A 20,487-nucleotide genomic window follows, 5' to 3' on the forward strand; every position below is an offset into this window, starting at 1 on the left:
CTGAAATAAATAAAAAAGAAATCAGAATTTAATCCTAATAAAATCAATACACAAAATCTCCCTGTGTCTGCTTGGGTTTCCTCCGGGTGCTCCCGTTTCCTCCCACATTCCAAAAATGTGCAGGTTAGGTGAATTGGCCATGCTAAATTAGGTATATTAGTCTGAGGGGAAATGGGTCTGGGTGGGTTGCGCTTCAGCGGGTCGGTGTGGACTTGTTGGGCCGAAGGGCCTGTTTCCACGCTGTAGGGAATCTAATCAAGAAATCCAAGGTCCCTCTGTTCCACTACACTCATTAAGACCCTACCATTCACCATGAAACTCCTACCTTGATTTGACTTTCCAAAACACAAGGCCTCACACTTCTCTATATTAAACTCCATTTGGCAGTTCTTGTTCCAGCTGCAATTGCTGAGAACCTTTCACACTGTCCATGATCCCGCCTATTTCAGTGTCATCAGCAAACTTACTAATCATGCTTTGTACATTCTCATCCAAATCACTGATACAGATAACAAACAATGATGGGCCCAGCACCGACCCCGGAGGCACTCCACTCGTCACAAGCATCCTTCCACTATTATCCTCTGCTTCCTACCATCAAGCCAATTGTGTATCCAATTTGCCAGTTCCCTCTGGATTCCATACGATCTTACCTTCCAGAGCAGCCTACCAGGTGGAACGTTATCAAAGGTCCTACTAAAATCCATATAGACTACGTCTACCACCCTGCCCTCATCAACCTTTCTGGTCACTTCATCACAGAACTCTAACACATTTGTGAGGCATGATCTCCCACTCACAAAGCTATGCTGACTACTCCGAATCAAACCCTGTTTTTCCAAACGCATGTATATCTTATCCCTCAGAATCTTCGAGTAACTTATCCCCCATAGATGATAAATTTACTGGTCTATAGTTCTCAGACTTTACTTTGCAGCCCTTCTTGAATAATGGGAGAAAGTGAGTACTGCAGAGGCTGGAGATCAGAGCTGAAAATGTGTTGCTGGAAAAGCTCAGCAGGTCAGGCAGCATCCAAGGAGCAGGAGAATCAACGTTTCAGGCATGAGCCCTTCTTCAGGAATCATTATTCTTCTTGAATAATGGCACAACATTCACTACCCTTCAGTCTTCCGGGACCTCACCCGTAGCTAATGATGATGCAAAAATATCAGCCAGGACCCCTGCAAGTTTTTCTCTAGCCTCTCACTGATCTTGGATATATCTGCTTAGGACAAGGAGATTTATCCACCTTCACACATTCTAATATATCCAACACCTCCTCTACTGTGATATGGACAGTGCCCCATATATCATTACTAACTTTCCCAAGTACAAACCTGGAAACTGCCTGTCATATTGCGTTTTGACATGGATTGTTTCTGTATCTGAGGAGTTGGAAATGGTGATCAACACTGCACAATCATCAAGCATCCCCATTTTTGCCTTGATGATAGAAGGAAGGTCATTGATGAAGCAATTGAAGATAAATGGATTAGGACACTATTCTCAGGAATTCCTGCAAATATGTACTGTAACCAAAACACCTCGGAGTGAAAGCAAGGCCATTCGATCCATTGACTCCACTCTGCCATTTAAACATGGCTGATGGGCATTTCAACTCCACTTACCCACATTCTCCCCATAGCCCTTAATTCCTTGCGAGATCAAGAATTTATCAATCTTTGCCTTGAAGACATTTAATGTCCTGGTCTCCACTGCGCTCCGTGGCAATGAATTCCACAGGCCCACCACTCTCTGCCTGAAGAAATGTCTCCTCATTTCCGTTCTAAATTGACCCCCTCTAATTCTAAGGCTGTGCCCACGGATCCTAGTCTCCCCGTCTAACGGAAACAACTTCCCTGCGTCCACCCTTTCTAAGCCATGCAGTATCTTGTAAGTTTCTATTAGGTCTCCCCATAACCATCTAAACTCTAATGAATACAATCCCAGGATCCTCAGCCATTCATTGTATGTTAGGCTCACCTTTCTAGAGATCATCTGTATGAATCTCCGCTAGACACGCTCCAGTGACATTAAGTCCTTCCTGAAGTGTGGACCCAAACTGGATACAGTATCGCAAATGGGGCCTAACTAGAGCTTTATAAAGTCTCAGAAGCATGTCGTTGCTTTTATATTCCAACCCTCTTGAGATAAATGACAACATTACATTTGCTTTCTTAATCACAGACTCAATCTGCAAGTTAACCTTTAGACTAGAGACTACAGACAGATGGACAGAACTCCACTTTCCTGTATCCCCCTATAAACATTGACTCCCCTGAAGTCAATTTTTAAATGAATCAGCCTCCAGAGTTTTCAGGGCAAGAGAATATCATAGACTAATAATGCTTACAGAGAAAAATATCCTCTTCATCTCCATCTTAAAAATGAAACCTCTTTTTCTTAAACTGCATCCCTAATTCTAGCCTCTTCTACAAGGTGAATTGTCCTTTCAGAATCCACTCTGTTACGTCTCCTCAGGACCTTACATTTTCGATTCTTCTTTCTCATTTGTCTAAACTCCATCAGATAAAGGCCCAACCTGCTTAGCCTTTTCTCATAAGGTAAGTAATTCATCCAAGGAATGAATCAAATCAACTTTCTTTGATTCCTTCTAATGCAATCATATCATTTTTCAAATTGGGAGACCAAAACTGTACATAGTATTTCCAGATTTGACCTCACAAAAGCTCAGTATAGCTGCAATAAAAGTTTGCTACCTTATATTCCATACCCCGTGTTATAAGCACCAAAATTGCCCTTGTCTTTCCAACCATGTGCTGGACCTGAAAACTAACTTTTTGAGATTTGTGTACCAGGAAACATAGATCACTCCAGATTGCACAGTTCTGCAATCTCCTCCCTTTAAACAGCATACTGTTTTCTATTCTTCTGGTTAAAGTTGACAAGTTCATATTTTCCTACATTAAACTCTATCCGTCAATTTTTTTCCCTACTCACCTACTCTGTCCATATCCTTCTGCAGGGTTCTCTATCTCCTCTTAATTATTACCCATCTTAGTGTCATTGGAAAATGTAACCACCATACATCCAAAACAATAAGATGGACTGTAAACTGTTGAGGCCCCAATTCTGATCCATGTGGTACTGCATTAGTTGCAGCTTGCCTTCCTGAAAAAGACACATTTATCCCTACTTTCCTACACTTATTTGGCATTCCACCCATAGCAGTCTCCCACCTCTAGCTGATGCCACTCCCAGCTGGCATCATACTTCACTGGAACCCAATTCTCCAATCTGCACCTTATCATACTTACCTTGTGTAAGGTTTCATGGCAACTGTCAAAATGGCTGTCAGGGCCCTTTATTTTCAGGATATGGCAGCTGAATATTGTGAAAAAGGGACATGGTTTGCTTTCTTCAGACAGTTCGGTGTGACAAAAGAACTGTCAGAATGGAAGTATGAGTCCAGCTTTCTGTGGGAACTCTGAAAGGAAACTCCAGACAGAAATGCGACCGCTCCCTTATTTCATAAAAAAAGACCAGAATGGTAATCTGCAGAGATTGCCAATCATCAGAAAATTCAGCCATAGATAAGTGATTTGGCTCTGTGAGGAATGACTGTAAGATTTCCAAAGTTGCTGATTACAAAACTGGGTCGGAATGTAGTAGCATTAAGGGAGATACAAGGAAGCTTCAAAATATTTTGAGAAGCCAAGTGAATAGGATGTAGCAGCTAGAACATTGTATGATTAAATATCAAGTTATCTACTTTAGTAGAAAAAAAACAGAAAGACAAAAATTTTCTTAAAATGTAAGAGATTGGGAAGTATGGGCATTCAAAGGACCCTTGTGTCCTCCGTCGTAACGTGCCAAAAGCTGGCATGCAAGCAATGAGGAAGGCAAATGTATGTTGGCACTCATTTTGAGAGTATATGGGTACAGGAGTTAAGATGTGTTGTTCCAGTTGTATAAAACCCTGTTGAAACAAATGGTGTGCAATTTTGCTCTCCTCAGGAAGAGACAGCGACGTAACTGAAATATCATGAGGCAAACAATCCAGAGGCCCACACTTGTCAAGCCTTTTTTTGTTGATTTTATTTCCCCTTTATTCTTTCATTGCATGTGGACATCACTGGCCAGAGTTGTCTGCCCAGGGTATTTAAGAGTCAAACACTTTGCTATGGATCTGGACCAGGCTAGGATAGCAGATTTCCTACTCTAAAGGACATCAGGGAACCAGTAGGGTTTTTACAACAATTGGCAACGTTTGCATGGTTACCATTAGACCAGCTATTTTTTAATTCCAGATCTTCACTGAAGTCTAATTCCATCAGCTGCCATGGTCGGATACAAACCCATATCCACAGAACATTATTTTGGGATTCTCGTAATAGTCCAGTGACATCAGAACTATGCCATTGACTCCTTAGATGTGACTCTGCATTCACAGCATAGTGATTGAACCTGTAAACAATGGTGCACTTGGCTAACTACAAGTTAAATAAAACTGAAGTCGCCAAGGAAATAAATTACTTACATATTAATGGGTTGTGTTTGGCTTATATCTACCTACATTCAGTAGCTTAATGGGCAAGTACATAGTGGATGCTACTGCACAAACATTGTATCGACTATTAAATTTTAAAAATCAGAGATTGAAGTCATGTTGCAGTTAAAAGGGTAGTAATGTATTGATTAAAATATTCCAACATCATGAATATGTCATGGGAAATGTATTAGCTTTGATCTTACCATACAAACATAGGAGCAGTACTGGACTATTAAGCTCAAAGAGCATGTTCTGTCATTCAGTTAGCTTGTGGCTGATCATCTAACTCAAGGGCAATTTCCTGAACGACCTCCGTATCTCTTGATGTCTTGAGTATTTAGAAGTCGAGTGGTTTCTGTCTCAACAGATTTAATGACCAATCTTTCATATCCCGCTGGAATGGACAATTCCAAAGTCTCACCACCCTCTTCAGCAGGCAATATTGCTGAGAGTCTGGACGCATATGTAAACCTGACAATGTAAAGATGATAGATTCCTTTCTTTCGTTAAGATTAGTAATGAAACAGGTGGTTAATTGTAAAAATTGATGATAGTTCAATGGTCATCATTAAGATTAGCTTTTATTTCTGGATTTATTAATTGAATTCAAATTCTACGAGCTGCCAGGTGAACCCTTACCCCCACAACATTTGTAGTGTACCTCTGCATTACTAATCCATTAACATCACCTTGACAGTCAAAAATTGATTATATTTCAGGGAGAGAGAAAACAATGGGACAATCATTGCAGAACTATAGAGAGTGGAGCTAGATGACAGCCAGCACGGACATAACAGCATAAAGAGTCTCTCTTTGCTGTTACCATTCTCTGATTCTTTTTTTCATCCTAATGCTGTTAAATCATTAAATATTTTCACAGCTCTCTATAATGTTTTAGATTTATACAGCATCCCTTGTATTTTGTCAGCACAGATGCAATTTCGCCAAATGCGAGGACTGCAGATGCTGTCTGCAGATGACGGGCAAAAGCCTGATGAAGTAGCGGCGCTCCAAAAGTTAGTGTTTCCAAATAAACCTGTTGGACTATAACCTGGTGTTTTGTGATTTTTAAAGTTAAGGTGTGTTTGTTGCTCTTGATGCAGTCGCCTCTACATTAGGGAGGCAGGACACTAACTTGTGAAATGTTTCAGAGAACATCTCTGGGACAGACGCACCAAACATACCCACTGTCCTGTTGCCAACCACTTCAACTCCCACTCCACCTCCCCCTCCAACTCCACCAAGGACGTGCAAGTCCTGGGCCTCCTCCACCGCCAAATCCTAACTACCCAACACCTGGAGGAAGAACTTCTCATCTTCCGCCTTGGAACCCTCCAACCACAGAGCATCAACGCCAATTTCATCTGTTTCCTCATCCACCCTCCCCCATCCCCATCCCCATCCCCATCCCCATCCCAAATCCAACCAAACTCAGCACCGCCCCCTTGAACTGTCCTACCTGTCCATCTTCCCTCCCATCTATCTGCTCCAACCTCCGCTCTGACCAATCACCATCACCCCAACCACCCCCGCCCCCCCCATTCTACCTATTGCTTTTCCCTTGACATTTGACCTCATCTGCAGACAAGATTTGAATATTTGAATTTAAACCGCCATCAGCAAACGGCAGTTTCGTGACTTCCAGCAGGAGGCAGACGTTTATTTCTAATCTTCAGCATTTCTGTGTTCTCTTCAAAGTTCGTTTGGTATACATTCCTCATCGTTTTTATGCTCATATATTAATACCACCGAGGTTACTGGAAACGTGAAATAAAAACAAAATACTGGAGAAACCCAGCGGGTCGCCGTTTCTGTCGATGTTAAAGCTCCCAGAGCCGCACCCAAGACGTTCATGTACGCTTTCTCTCTCTCTCTCCACAGAAACCTCAGAGACGCTGAGCTTCCCCAACATTTTCTGGTTTTGTTCCGTTTGTTAAACTCGGATCAAATAATAACGTTTCCTCCGCATTTCCCTCTATCTCGCTCACCTCCATCTCTATATAAAAACAAAGTAAACTATTCGTCTCCTTCGCCCTGCGCCACTTCGTGCGGACGGACGGGCCTGAAGATCCCGCTCAAACGCCAGGGGGCCCCGGATGACCCCCCGCTCGAGCTCCGGGAGCCGGGCTCACACACAGTTACTCACCGGAGACATGGACAATCCCCGAGGGGCCGGCAACCCCCTCAACAAACTGCGATTTAAACCACCCCAGATCCGCAACCGGTGGCCTTCGATCCACGTCAAGGATCAGAAGAACCTTTCACTTTCATTTCCGCCTTCAGTCATAGGACACGCCTTCCACCGCGGATTAAAGTTTAATCGTTGAAAATTGCTGCTGTTTTAAACAAAATAACCTTGCTCTCCTGCAGCCTCCCAGTTGCGCAGGGGGTACATGAAATGGGTGTTTAAAACAAAATCTTAAACGTGTTCAGTGGGTGTTTCCTCACTGCTTTGTCTTTTAATAAGTTTCCATCCCCGATAATGATCAAGTCTGAAGGTAAAGTGGGGGTTTGACACGCTGTGGTTTCCTAATTTTGGGCTTTCAGTTTGTGAGGAGCCTATCAAGAATACCCACAGTTTAGGGTGTAGGTTTGCTCACTGAGCTGTAGGTTTGATATCCAGACGTTTCATTAACTAGTTTTTTTTAATTTCAAAAATATACTTTGTTCATAAAATATTTTAGTACAGTTGGACATACCATACATTTGTAAACATTCCATTTGTTTGCATACCGAAAACAGAGTAATCATTCCTATTTACAGGTCTGTACGATTTCATTTTTTTAAATTTCAAAAATATACTTTATTCATATATAATTTAATCTACACAATTGGACATGTCATCATTCTGTAAACATTCCATTTCTTTGCGTATCGAAACAGGGTAATCATTCCTATTCACAGGTTGGTGCGATTACATTGAGCTGAGGCACCAGCGGAGCCCAAATGACTGCGTGGGCCCCCTGTTCTTCTTAGGCAGGTAGATGTTAGACGGTGGTCTTTCCCCACCGCGCCTTGGCGGCAGCTGCCCCAAGCTTCAGCGCGTCCCTCAACATGTAGTCCTGGACCTTGGAATGTGCCAGTCTGCAACACTCAGTCGGGGTCAACTCCTTCAGCTGGAAGATCAACAGGTTTTGGACCACCCAGAGAGCGTCCTTCACCGAGTTGATGATCCTCCAGGCACAGTTGATGTTCGTCTCGGTGTGCGTCCCGGGGAACAGGCCGTAGAGCACGGAGTCCCGCGTCACGGCGCTGCTCGGGACGAACCTCGACAAACACCACTGCATTCCTCTCCAGACTTCCTCTGCCTAGGCACATTCCAGAAGGAGGTGGGTGACAGTCTCGTCCCCCCCGCAGCCGCTTCGAGGGCAGCGTGCGGTGCAGCTGAGAGTCCGGGCGTGCATAAATGATCTCACAGGCAGAGCCCTTCTCACCACCAGCCAAGCCATGTCTTGGTGCTTGTTGGAAAGTTCTGGCGATGAGGCATTCTGCCAAATGGCTTTGACAGTCTGCTCAGGGAACCGCTCGACAGGATCTGCCCTCTCCTTTTCCCGAAGGGTCTCAAGGACACTATGTGCTGACCACTTCCTGATGGACTTGTGGTCAAAGGTGTTTTTCTTGATAAATTTCTCCATGAAGGACAGGTGGTACGGAATGGTCCAACTACTCGGAGCGTTCCGCGGCAGCGAGGCCAGGCCCATCCTTCGCAACACCGGGGACAGGTAGAACCTCAGTACGTAGTGACACTTGATGTTTGCGTACCGGGGATCCATGCACAGCTTGATACAGCCACAAAGGTGGCCATCAGGGTGAGGGTTACATTGGGTGTGTTTTTTCCCCCATTGCACCGGTCTTTGTACATTACATCTCTTCGGACCCGGTCCATCTTTGATCGCCACACGAAGTGGAAGATGGCCCAGGTGACTGCGGCGGCACAGGTTCTGGGGATAGGCCAGACCTGTGCCACGTATAACAATACTGAGAGTACCTCACACCTGATGACCAGGTTTTTACCCGCGATGGAGAGCGACCGTTGCTCCCATCTGCCCAGTTTCTGTCTCACCTTCCTGATCCGCTCCTCCCAGGTCTTGGCGCACGCCCCAGCCCCACCGAACCAAATACCCAGCACCTTCAGGTGGTCAGTCCTGACGGTGAAGGGGATAGAGGATTGGTCGGCCCAGTTCCCGAAGAGCATGGCTTCGCTCTTGCCTCGGTTAACCTTGGCCCCCGAGGCCCGTTCGAACTGGTCACAGATGCACATGAGTCTGTGCACGGACAGCGGATCCGAGCAGAAAACGGCGACGACATCCATGTACAGGGAGGCCTTAACCTGCAGACCCCCGCTGCCAGGAATAGTCACCCCTCTCAGGCTCGCATCCTTCCTGATGGACTCGGCAAATGGCTCTATGCAACACACAAACAAGGCAGGCGAGAGAGGGCAGCCCTGCCTGACTCCAGATCTGACTGGGAAGCTATCTGATTCCCACCCATTGATTGAGACTGCACTGACAATGTTGGTGTAGAGCAGTCTGATCCAATTAGCGATTCCCTCCCCGAAGCCCATTTTGGAGAGGACATCCCTCATATATGTATGCGATATCCTGTCAAAGGCTTTCTCCTGGTCCAGGCTGATGAGGCAGGTGTCCACCCCCCTGTCCTGCACGTAGGCAATCGTATCTCTGAGGAGTGCGAGACTCTCAGCGATCTTCCTGCCCGGTACAGCACAGGTTTGGTCAGGGTGAATCACCGATCCCAGAGCAGACCTGACCCGGTTGGCGATGACCTTTGACAAGATTTTGTAGTCTGTGTTTAACAGTGAGATCGGTCTCCAATTTCTAATTTCTTCCCTCTCCCCCTTCTGCTTGTAGATGAGGGTGATGATGCCTTTCCTCATGGATTCACTCATGGTACCTGCCCGAAGCATACTGACATACACCTCCAGCAGGTCCCGACCAATCAAGTCCCAAAGAGCGGAATAGAGCTCGACCGGTAAGTCGTCGCTTCCGGGAGTTTTATTCTTTTTGAAGGACTCGAGGGCCTTGGTCAGCTCATCCAGAGATAGCGGCTGGTCCAGCCTCTCTCGTGTTCCGTCGTCTAGGACCTCCGTGATAGAGGACAGGAACAACTTGGAGGCCGCGCTGTCGGTTGGCTTCGAGTCATACAGACTGGCATAGAAGGATTTGCTGATCCTCATGATGTCAGCCTGAGATGACGTTACCGAGCCATCTTCTTCCTTCAGGCTGCTGAGCACAGAGCTCTCCTGTACGATTTCATTTTTAGCTGAGGCGTCAGTGGCGACCTCCAAGTGAAGTGAAGCTGTTGTCTCCTGCTTTCTATTTATGTATTTGTCCTGGATCGGGTTTGTGGTGATGTCATTTCCTGTTCATTGCCAGGCCTCTAGGAATTCTCTGGCATGTCCTTGCTTAGTCTGTCCCAGGATAGATGTGTTGTCCCAGTTGAAATGGTGGGGTTTTTTTATCCGTGTGTAGGGATATGAGGGAGAGAGGGTCGTGTCTTTTTGTGGCTATCTGGTGTTCGTGTATCCTGGTGGCTAACTTTCTTCCTGTTTGTCCTACGTAGTGTTTGTGGCAGTCCTTGTATGGAATTTTATAGATGATGTTGGTCCTGGTGTGGAGTTTGCACATTCTCCCCTTGTCTGCGTGGGTTTCCTCCGGGTGCTCCGGTTTCCTCCCACTGCCCACAAATGTGCAAATTAGGTGAATTGGCCGTGCTAAAATGCCCATATTGTTTGGTGAAGGGGTAAATGTAGGAGAATGGGTCTGGGTGGGTTGCTCTTCGGAGGGTCGGTGTGGACTTGTTGGGCCGAAGGGCCTGTTTCCACACTGTAAGTAATCTAATCTCAAATATTTACCCCTGACTAATGCAGCTAACCTACACATCCCTTAACACGACAGGCTGACTGACCTGCAGTGCTTTCCCAGCACCACTCTAATCTAGACTCTGGTTTCCAGCATCTGCAGTCCTTGTTTTTACCCTGCTGTGAGGGAGCAGTGTTAACCACTGAGCCACCATATGGCTAGGTTGAGGCAGAAACTGTGCGTGAGGGACTCCATTGCAGGTAAAAACCTGGTCATCAGGTGTGAGGTGCTCTTGGCGTTGTTACATGTGATGTAGGTCTGGCCCATACCCTGAACCTGCATCGCAGTATTCATCCAAGCTATCTTCAACTTCGCCTAGAACTCAAATTGTTTCGCATCAGCAGGACATCACATAGAGCAGATGGAAGAACATAACCAATATTGCACTCATCCCGATGGCTACATTTGTACTTGATTGATGGCTGTACCAAACTCTGTATAGACCCTTTGCTGCACAAATACCAAGTGGCACTCCATGCTGACACCTCCACCAGTCCCTGTGATTGTGAAGGATGGGACCGGCCATGTTGCCACGGAACATTCATGTCGTTGGACTATACTGTACCTCTACCATTTGTGGAAAAGCTTGTACTTTCAAATAAACCTGTTGGACCATAACAGGCAGTGTTCAACACATAAAGACTTTGAGCCTATGAAGAAAGGAAACGTTTGATCAGACTTGGAGCACACTGTCAAGGTTGTTTGGCAGAATGCCTCATCACCACAAGTTACCAACAAGCACCAAGATGTAATGTGGCTGGTAGAGAGAAGGGCAAAACCCGTGAGATCTTTCATCCACAACTGGACTTTGCGTGTCACTGCATTCTGCTCCTGAAATGGCTGCAGTGGTAAAGAAACCTTAGCATAGCCGATTCTAGAATGTGTCTTGCAACGAAGGTTTGGTGAGAGATGCATTGATTTTTGTTGAAGCCCATCGCGAGCAGCTCCATGATACAGGACCCTGTGCAATACAAGCTGATCCCTGGGATGCAGACCGAGCCAAACATACAACTATGCCTGGAGCACCTTCAACTTGGTGAAAATGCTGTTACATCTGTCTGAAACTTATTGATCTTCCAGAGCAAACTGTTGCCCTCAACCAAGTGTGAGACACAAACAAACTGCAGATGCTGGAATCCAAAGTAGACAAACAGGGGACCAGAAGAGCATCGCAAGACGGGCAGCATCAGGAGGTGGAGCAGTCAACGTTTTGGATATAATCCTTCTTTCAGACTGCTGTATTTCAAGGTCCAGAAATATGTGATAAGGGACACACTTTGTCAGTGGACTGGTCAGACCTTTCCTGGGGCTATCTGTTAAAGTCAGTCATGGCAGATGATGTTTGATATGACAATTGTGATATTATCCATTTTGGTCAGAAGAATTGAAATGCAACGTTTTATCAAAATGGAGAGAAATTTCTTGCAGAGAGATATGGGTGTCCTTGTGAATGAATTGCAGAAAACTAATATAGAAGTACAGCAGCTAAAGGAGAAGGCATGAAAGTAGGGAAGTGTTGCTGCAAGTGTTTCTTTACTTGAGGAGAGATATTGTTGTTTTGGAGGCAGTTCAGAGGAAGTTAACTAGTTTGGTTTCAGAGATAAGGGGTTTGCCTATACTCTGGATTTAGAAGAAGGGGAGGAGATCTAATTGAGGTAAATAAGATGGTGTAGGGGATTGGCAATGTTGACCAAGAGAGAATATTTCATCATGTGGGGCTATCTAGAATGAGAGGTCATTGTTTTAGGATAAGGGGTAGCAGATTTAAAACAGAGATGAGGAGAAATTATTTCTCTCAAAAGGGCATGAATCTGTGGAATTCACTATCCTGAAGTATGGTGGCTGCTGGGAGATTAAGTACATTTAAGAAGGATATAAATTTTTAATTAGTAATGGGTTCAAGAGTTTTGGAGAGTGGGCAGGAAAGTGGAGTCTGAGATTAACCATAATCCTATAAAATGGTGGAGCATACTCGTGGGCTGAATTGCCTACTCCTAATCCTAGTCCCTATGTTCTAATGGGGCTGGAAAGCTCTAAGTCCTGGGGAGTCCATATGTTGACCAGTGGAGAGGGGGGAAAGACGTTTGGGATTGGGTGCTGTGCAGCAATAGTGGTGGGCTTATTCAAGGCCTGATAGGCATGTTGGGAAGCAGAAGCAGAAATGTATTGAGGTATGGGCAAGGAAGTCTGGGGGAAAATTGAATTATAAGGGGAATAGTGGTTCATAATGGAAGGTCAAGAATAGCTTTAGGGGATCTATTGACAGTGACCATGCTGTGGTCTCCAAGAGGGAAAGCATGCAGGACCATGGTGGGCATCATTAAAGTATAATGTCAGATCTCAGGGGACAAGGAGGAATATTGATGGGCAATATGGAAGATTTACACATCCAATGTTGGGGAGACAGAATTTGTCAAAATGGACTGTCCAGGTACACCAAGAAAAATGTGTACATGCAGATTCTTTATTCGGTGATGGATGCCTGACAACAACGTGGAACTCAATGCTGAGGGTGTCCATTACAAGCTGCATCCCTGCCATCTCTTGATGTTTGCGAAATGTGACCTACAAATGCTGCACTTGAAAAATACAGCCACACTTCATTTGCAGCTATATCAACTGAATTGCATGCAGTGTTAAAGTGTTTGTGGTTCAAATGCTGCTCACAGATGATGGTCCACCATGTCATTGGCTCATGCAAATGAAGCACATTTCATCGCTTCTGACTTTAAACAAAGTAATTCTGGTCATAACCAACACAAAATTTGCAAGACTTCCAAGGATGGTATGGAGCATCCCCTCTAAGTGAAGCTGGGATAAAAAGGACTTAGAGCACATGGAACACTCCAAATGTACTGTTATGTGTTGATCAATCAGTCGGTGCAGCACGTCAGCCAAGTAGATGGCTATTCCCAAAGAGCCATGAGAAGTCCCTGCATGCCATAGCGTTGGGGCAGTACATGTCTCATTGTATTGAGGAGTGTTTGCAGCTGTCATAGAATCCCTACAGTGTGGAAAGAGGCCATTCAGCCCATTGAATCCACACTGATCCTCCAAAGAGCATCCCACCCAGACCCCCACCCCACCTATTTTTACCATGGTCAACCCAACTAGCCTGCATAGCCCTGGACACTATGGAAAATTTAGCATGGCCAATCCCCCTAATCTGCACATTGGAAACTAGAGCACCCAGAGGAAACCCCCCAAGCAGACATGGGGAGAATATGCAAACTCCACACAGGACTGGAATTGAACCTGGGTCCCTTGCACTGTGAGGCAGCAATGCAAACAACTGAGCCACCATACCAACCTAAATTTCTTTCTCCTTGCTGCCTTTGTGGGAGGAGGAAGCGCTGGATGTCCTGAAACGCATAAAGGTGGATAATCCCTAGGACCTGATCAGGTATACCCTAGAACTCTGTGGGAAGCTAGAGAAGTGATTGCTGGGCCTCTTGCTGAGATATTTGTATCAGCACAGGTGAGGTGCCGGAAGACTGGAGGTTGGCTAACGTGGTGCCAGTCTTTAAGAAGGATAGTAAGGAGAAGCCAGGGAACTATAGACCAGTGAGCTTGTCGTCGCTGGTGGACAAGTTGTTGGAGGGAATCCTGAGCGACAAGATGTACATGTATTTGGAAAGGTAAGGACTGATTAGGGATAGTCAACATGGCTTTGTGCGTGGGAAATCATGTCTCACAAACTTGATTGAGGTTTTTGAAGAAGTAACAAAGAGGATTGATGATGGCAGAGCGGTAGATGTGATCTATATGGACTTTAGTAAGGCGTTCGACAAAGTTCCCCATGGGAGACTGGTTAGCAAGGTTAGATCTCACGAAATAAAGGGAGAACTAACCATTTGGATACAGAACTGGCTCAAAGGTAGAAAACAGAGGGTGGTGATGGAGGGTTGTTTTTCAGACTGGAGGCCTGTGACCAGTGGAGTGCCACAAGGATCGGTACTCTACTTTTTGTCATTTACATAAATGATTTGGATGCAATCATAAGAGGTCCAGTTAATAAGTTTGTAGATGACACCAAAATTGGAAGTGAAGTGGACAGCGAAGAAGGTTACCCCAGATTACAACAGGATCTTGATCAGATGGGCCAATGGGCCGACAAGTGGCAGTTGGAATTTAATTCAGATAAATGCGAGGTGCTGCATTTTGGAAAAGCAAATCTTAGCAGGATTTACACACATGGTAAGATCCTAGAGAGTGTTGCTGAACAAAGAGACCTTGGAGTGCAGGTTCATAGCTCCTTGAAAGTGGAGTCGCAGGTAGATAGGATAGTGAAGAAGACGTTTGGTATGCTTTCTTTTATTGGTCAGAGTATTGAGTACAGGAGTTGGGAGGTCATGTTGCAGCTGTACAGGACATTGGTTCGGCCGCTATTGGAATATTGCGTGCAATTCTGGTCTCCTTCCTATCAGAAAGATGTTGTGAAACTTGAAAGGGCTCAAAAAAGATTTACAACGATGTTGCCAGGGTTAGTGGATTTGAGCTATAGGGAGAGGCTGAACAGGCTGGGGCTGTTTTCCCTGGAGCGTCGGAGGCTGTGGTTATAGAGGTTTACAAAATTATGAGGGGTATGGGTAGGATAAATAGACAAAGTCTTTTCCCTGGGGTGGGGAGTCCAGAACTAGAGGGCATAGGTTTAGGGTGAGAGGGGAAAGATATCACGCAGAGGGTGGTACGTGTATGAAATGAGCTGCCAGAGGAAGTGGTGGAGGCTGATACAATTGCAACATTTAAAAGGCATTTGGATGGGTATATGAATAGGAAGGGTTTGGAGGGATATGGGCCGGATGTTGGCAGGTGGGACTAGATTGAGTTGGGATATCTGTTAAGCATGGATGGGTTAGACCGAAGAGTCTGTTTCCATGCTGTACATCTCTTTGACTCTGACTTTGACCATATTTGCTTTAATAATACGTTTATACATTGTGTCACTTCCTGTTCCACTCTCTATTATCACCTAAATAGCTGCCTTGCAATGCCTGATGAAGGGCTTTTGCTCGAAACATCGATTTTCCTGCTGTTCGGATACTGCCTGACTTTCTGTGCTTTTGCAGCACCACTCTAATTTAGAGTCTGGTTTCCAGCATCTGCAGTCTTTGTTTTTGCCTTGCAATGCTGTCATGTCCTTCTGTTTCGGAAGCCAGCGTGTCCCTCTCCACAATTTCATAACTATTTGGCAGTTGCAGTGGCCAAGGCTCATTGAATTTTACCTCCAGGTCTCCATATCAGCCTCACTTGCTGACACTCTTTCCTGTCCATGACCACAGACCAAATTTGAATGATCCAGCTTGAGGGATGTTGGAGCAAAATGTCCAGATAACTATCGCCTTCAGTGAGTGATACAATGTCTACCACTTAAGAGTCCAGCTCATCAACTCAGATTCAAAGTTCTTTAAACTGCACACACTTGCTATACATATGTTCACTTAGGATCACCTTCATGTCCAAGAGCTTCCCATATGCTGCATGACTCATCCTGCTTTAGCTCCCCCACCACCACCCCACCCCCATAACAGTTGCTATATGTAGGACAAAGATTAAATCAGGAGAGAATGAGGACATGTTTAAAAAAAGCACAGTGTATTAATTATGGATGACTTTTAATCTTGATGTAGATTGGGAAAATTGAATTGGCAGAGATAGCCATGAGGAAAGATTCATAGGGTATTTTTAGGACAGTTTCCTAGAACCTGTGTGAAATATATTGTGGATCCAGTAAGAGATCAGGAGAAAGTGAGGACTGCAGATGCTGGAGATCAGAGTTGAGAATGTGGTGCTAGAAAAGCACAGCAGGTCAGGCAGCATCCGAGGAGCAGAAGAATCAACATTTCGGGCATAAGCCTTTCATCAGGAAGGTTGCTGCCTGACCTGCTGTGCTTTTCCAGCAATGCTCTCTTGACTTCAATCGGAGATCGGGCTATTTTGAATCTGGCAATGTGTAATGAGGTTTAATGTATCATCTCAGTGTAAATGATCGCAAAGGAAACAATGGTGTTAAATTTAAATAAAGGGAATGCAAAGGAATGAGGGTAACATCGACTGGAATGGACTGGAAACGGAGTTTATCAGAAAAGACAATTGATTAACAATGGCAGAAGTTTAAGAAACTAATTCATAATTGATAACTCAAAAACATCACCAGTAAGAAGGAATTTAGGAAAGGGATAAACTGACAATTAACCACAGGAATTAAGGATAGCACCAAACTGAAAGAAAAATAAATACATAATATTGCAAAGATCAGTGGTAAGCTAAAGGATTGGAAAAATTTTAAAAATGAACAGAAGATGACCAAAAATATAACAAAGAGGGGGAAAATAGACTTTGAGGGTAAACTTGGGAGTAATATAAAAGTGGACAAGAAGTTGTTCTCTACAATATATAAAAAGGAAAGGAAACACCAAAGTGAACATAGGCCCCTTAGAGAATGAGGATGGGAAATAATGAATTGGATCCAGGAACCTAGCAGCACTGAAGTGTCAGCACAGACCCTTCTCCAAGACAAGAATGTCTTCTGTTCATTATGATCCCAATTTAGGTTTCTGCCAGTAGAAGCAATGAAGTCATCCACAGATTGCATATTGGTTCAAAGTTTGGGAGAAGATTTGTAGCTCGGGTGCTCGTTGTTGTGGTTCTGTTCGCCGAGCTGGGAATTTTTGTTGCAAACGTTTCGTCCCCTGTCTAGGTGACATCAGGTGACTGAGGATGTCACCTAGACAGGGGACGAAACGTTTGCAACAAAAATTGCATATTGGTTGCAGTGGCTGACTTGTGAAGAAGATGAAAGTGGATGGTGTAAGAACAGGTCCAACGGCAAGTCCAGCGGTAGCAGCAAGCCGTCAAGTAGGCCAAAGAGCGCCAAGCTCGGGCAGAGGCCAAAGCTACAAGGCACCTCAAGATGCATTGGGAACACATGAAGGTCAGAGTCTTTCACCCATGAATTAGTTCCTTTTGGATCAGCAAGGCACAGTGTCAATGCAGGCTCCTTGTGACCCAGAGCACTGTGACAGAACTGTGCCAGTTGCTAGTTTGGGACCTGACATCTGTAGGAGTGGGATCTCATCATTCCCCTTGGCTTCAAAGGTGACACATCCCTTAACGCAATTCATTGAAAATGCATAATTAAATGACTTTCATTGGCAAAAATAAAGATGCATCATCCTTTTACTGGAAATAAGAACAAACTGTCTTCTGCAAACTTCCTGCCATTCTACTAGTTCTGGTAATCAGACTGTAGAAAATTTGGGGAAGGGATGAATTTCTAAAGGAATTTTGCAAACTTTTGCTAAAATATCATTGCAACCCCGAAGACACAGGGCCATTTAGGTTATTGCTCTGGGGATTCCTTCAGTGTTATGCTAAAGTTCAGTCAAGAAATTGTGGAAACCCTTGGGAATATCAGTCTGGGTCTTCAGAGGATACATTAAACTGAACCAACTGTTATTATTTTTTCAAGTATTTGTGCTATCATTATCAGCTTCATGCTTCCTTCCAGGTGACAAGATATCCTGGCTTATAGATGTGTAAACATCATTGCAATGTTGCTGGATCAAACATTTTGGAATTCTGCACTTAACAACACTTGGCAGTACATTCTGCACATAGTGCAGCAGTTCAAGATGGCTATTTGCAGTCTCCTCTCAAGGGTGTGAGTAAATAGCACAAATTCTCACCTTGCTAATAACATCCATGACAGATAAATCAACTATTTATCCTCCTATGTCATATCATTGAGTGATATGTCACAGAAGAAAGTCATTGTTACTCCTTTGGATAGTCACGCATATTCAAAATGTGTTGCCTGTTTTCTTTAATTTCTTGACTCTATTTTTGTTATAGTCAATAGTAATGTGAGACTTTGAAGTGCTTCCATTTCATGTGGTAAGCTGAGCCTGAGGGCCTGAAGCGTCTTGGTATGGTCCAGTAAAATTCAATAAAGCTTACTGTTCCTTTAAAACTTCTACTAACAAAGCTTTTTAAACAACTTTGGGCATCAGCTACATCATGTGAGATTTTCTAACTGTCTACGTCAGTCCAGATAAAAACTCTGTCTCAAAGCATTTTGTATTCTGCTAACAATATCATATTAATATCAGTTGTTGTTAAGGTACTAAATAAGTGCAAGTTCTTGGAAAAAGAAGTTAAGGTAATTCTCTGAGTGGGAGTGAGAAAATTGAGAAGTGTTTTAGGATGCGAAGGTATACTAGAAGGGGAAATGTTTGTCTCCAGCACTGGGGAAATGATGCTGAGGACACATGAACTGTGTGGATAATGGCATGCAAATTAGAGTGCATCAGAAGCAGAACATTACATTTTTCATATATTTGTGATTGAGCACATGGAGAAACTGAAGTTGTTGTTCATTCCTGTCTGGCACAAAAATACATCAGGAAAGATGGCCTGACCATGACTAACAAGGGAAATTAGGGAAGGTAGAAGATACAAGGAAAGTGCAGACAAATTGACCAGAAAAAGTAGCATACCTGAGGATTGAGAGCAGTTTAGATGTCAGTGAAGGAGGACAAAGATTGATTAAGAGGGAGAAATGGAGTACATGAGGAGAATATGAGGAGTATTGGACAAGCTATGATCTTAGTGAATGGTAGAGGGAGTTTAAGGAGCCGAATCGCCTCCACCTGTTCCTGTTTCTTATGGTCTTATGGAATGTATAAACTGGTTGTAAAACTTCTATAGGTATGAAAGAGGAAAAGATTATTTACAACAAATGTAGGTCCCTTCCAGTCAGAAACAGGGAAGTTATAATGGGAACAAAGAGATGCCAGACCAATTAAATACATATTTTGGTTCTGGTTTCAAGAGACGAACACAAATAACATCTCAAAACAATTGGGGAACACAAGGTCTCATGAAGGGAGGAACTGAAGGAAATCGGTGTTAGGGAAATAATGTTGTGGAACGTGATGAAATTAAAGGCCTCCAAAACCCCCGGGATCCAATTAATCTACATCTCAGAGTACTGAACAAAATGGTCATGAAAATATTCGAAGCATTGGTGGCCATCTTTCACGATTCTATAGATTCTGACTTTGATGGGAAAGTAGCTACTGTAACACCACTATTTAAATACAGAGAGAAAATGGAATTATAGACTGGTTAGTCTGATATCTGTAGTGGGGAACATTTTGGAATCCATTATAAAAGATTTATAAGCAGAACACTTGGAAAACAATGGTGGGATCAGACAACATAGCATGGATTTGTGAAAGCAAATCATATTTAACAAATCCACTGGGATTTTTCTTGGAGCTAGTAGAGTTGATAAGGGGAAGCCAGTGAATAGGGTTTACTTGGGCTTTCAGAAGGCTTTCAATAAATACCCTTCATGCAAGATTAACATCTAAAATTAAAGCACATGTGATTGGGGTAAGTGCACTGACATGAATAGAGAACTAGTTGGCAGACAGGAAACAAATTATAAGAAAAAAGAACAGGTCTTTTTCAAAGTGGCAGGCCGCAACTAGCAAAATACCACAGGGATCAGTGCCTGGTTTCTAGTTATTCACAATATATGTTAGTAGTTTAGATGAGGGAACGAAATGTAAAAGCTGGGTGGGAAGGTGAACTGTGAAGACAATGCAGAGATGTTTCAATATGGTTTGAAGAGATTGAGTATTAGACAAATGCATGGCACAGAGGATAACGTGGACAAAATGTAGGTTTATCCACTTCGGTGGCTAAAGCAAGACAGTAAATTATTATCTGCATGGCAATAGATTGGGAAAGGAAGAGGTGCAAGACCTTGCCATTGTATGCCAATCACTGGAAGTAAGCATGCAGGTGCAGAAGTGGTGAAGAAGGCAAATGATGTTTTGGCCTTCATAGCAAAAAGGTTTGAGTACAGGGGCAGGGCTATCTTGCAGCAATTATACAGGGCCTTGGTAAGACCATACCTGGAGTATTGTGTGCAGTTTAGGTCTCCTTATCTGAGGAAGAGTATTCTGGCTATAGAGAGAATGCAATAAACATTTACCAAACTGACTCCAAGGATGGCAAGACTGATGTAAGAATTGAGACTGGATTGGTTAGCACTATGGAGTGTAGAAGAATGAAGGGGGACTT

At 44.0% G+C, this 20,487-nt stretch overlaps 1 long non-coding RNA gene across 2 annotated transcripts in view; it reads left to right on the forward strand.

Moving 5' to 3' along the window:
- The first annotated feature begins 6,092 nt into the window (after nt 1-6,092).
- Nucleotides 6,093-20,487, forward strand: part of LOC148139749 (uncharacterized) — a 28,834-nt gene continuing 14,439 nt past the window's right edge. The window contains exons 1-2 of one of the 2 annotated variants that reach the window (XR_015753423.1): nt 6,093-6,367; nt 9,382-9,502. This is a non-coding gene — a long non-coding RNA (uncharacterized LOC148139749). Of the gene's footprint in view, nt 6,368-6,841; nt 7,012-9,381; nt 9,503-20,487 lie in introns of those variants that run through there. The other variant, XR_015753424.1, reaches the window with a different exon arrangement.

Source organism: Chiloscyllium plagiosum, unplaced genomic scaffold (genome assembly GCF_037043375.1).
Source record: "Chiloscyllium plagiosum isolate Xiang-an unplaced genomic scaffold, Cpla_swu_hap1 HiC_scaffold_37, whole genome shotgun sequence".
NCBI lineage: Eukaryota > Metazoa > Chordata > Chondrichthyes > Orectolobiformes > Hemiscylliidae > Chiloscyllium > Chiloscyllium plagiosum.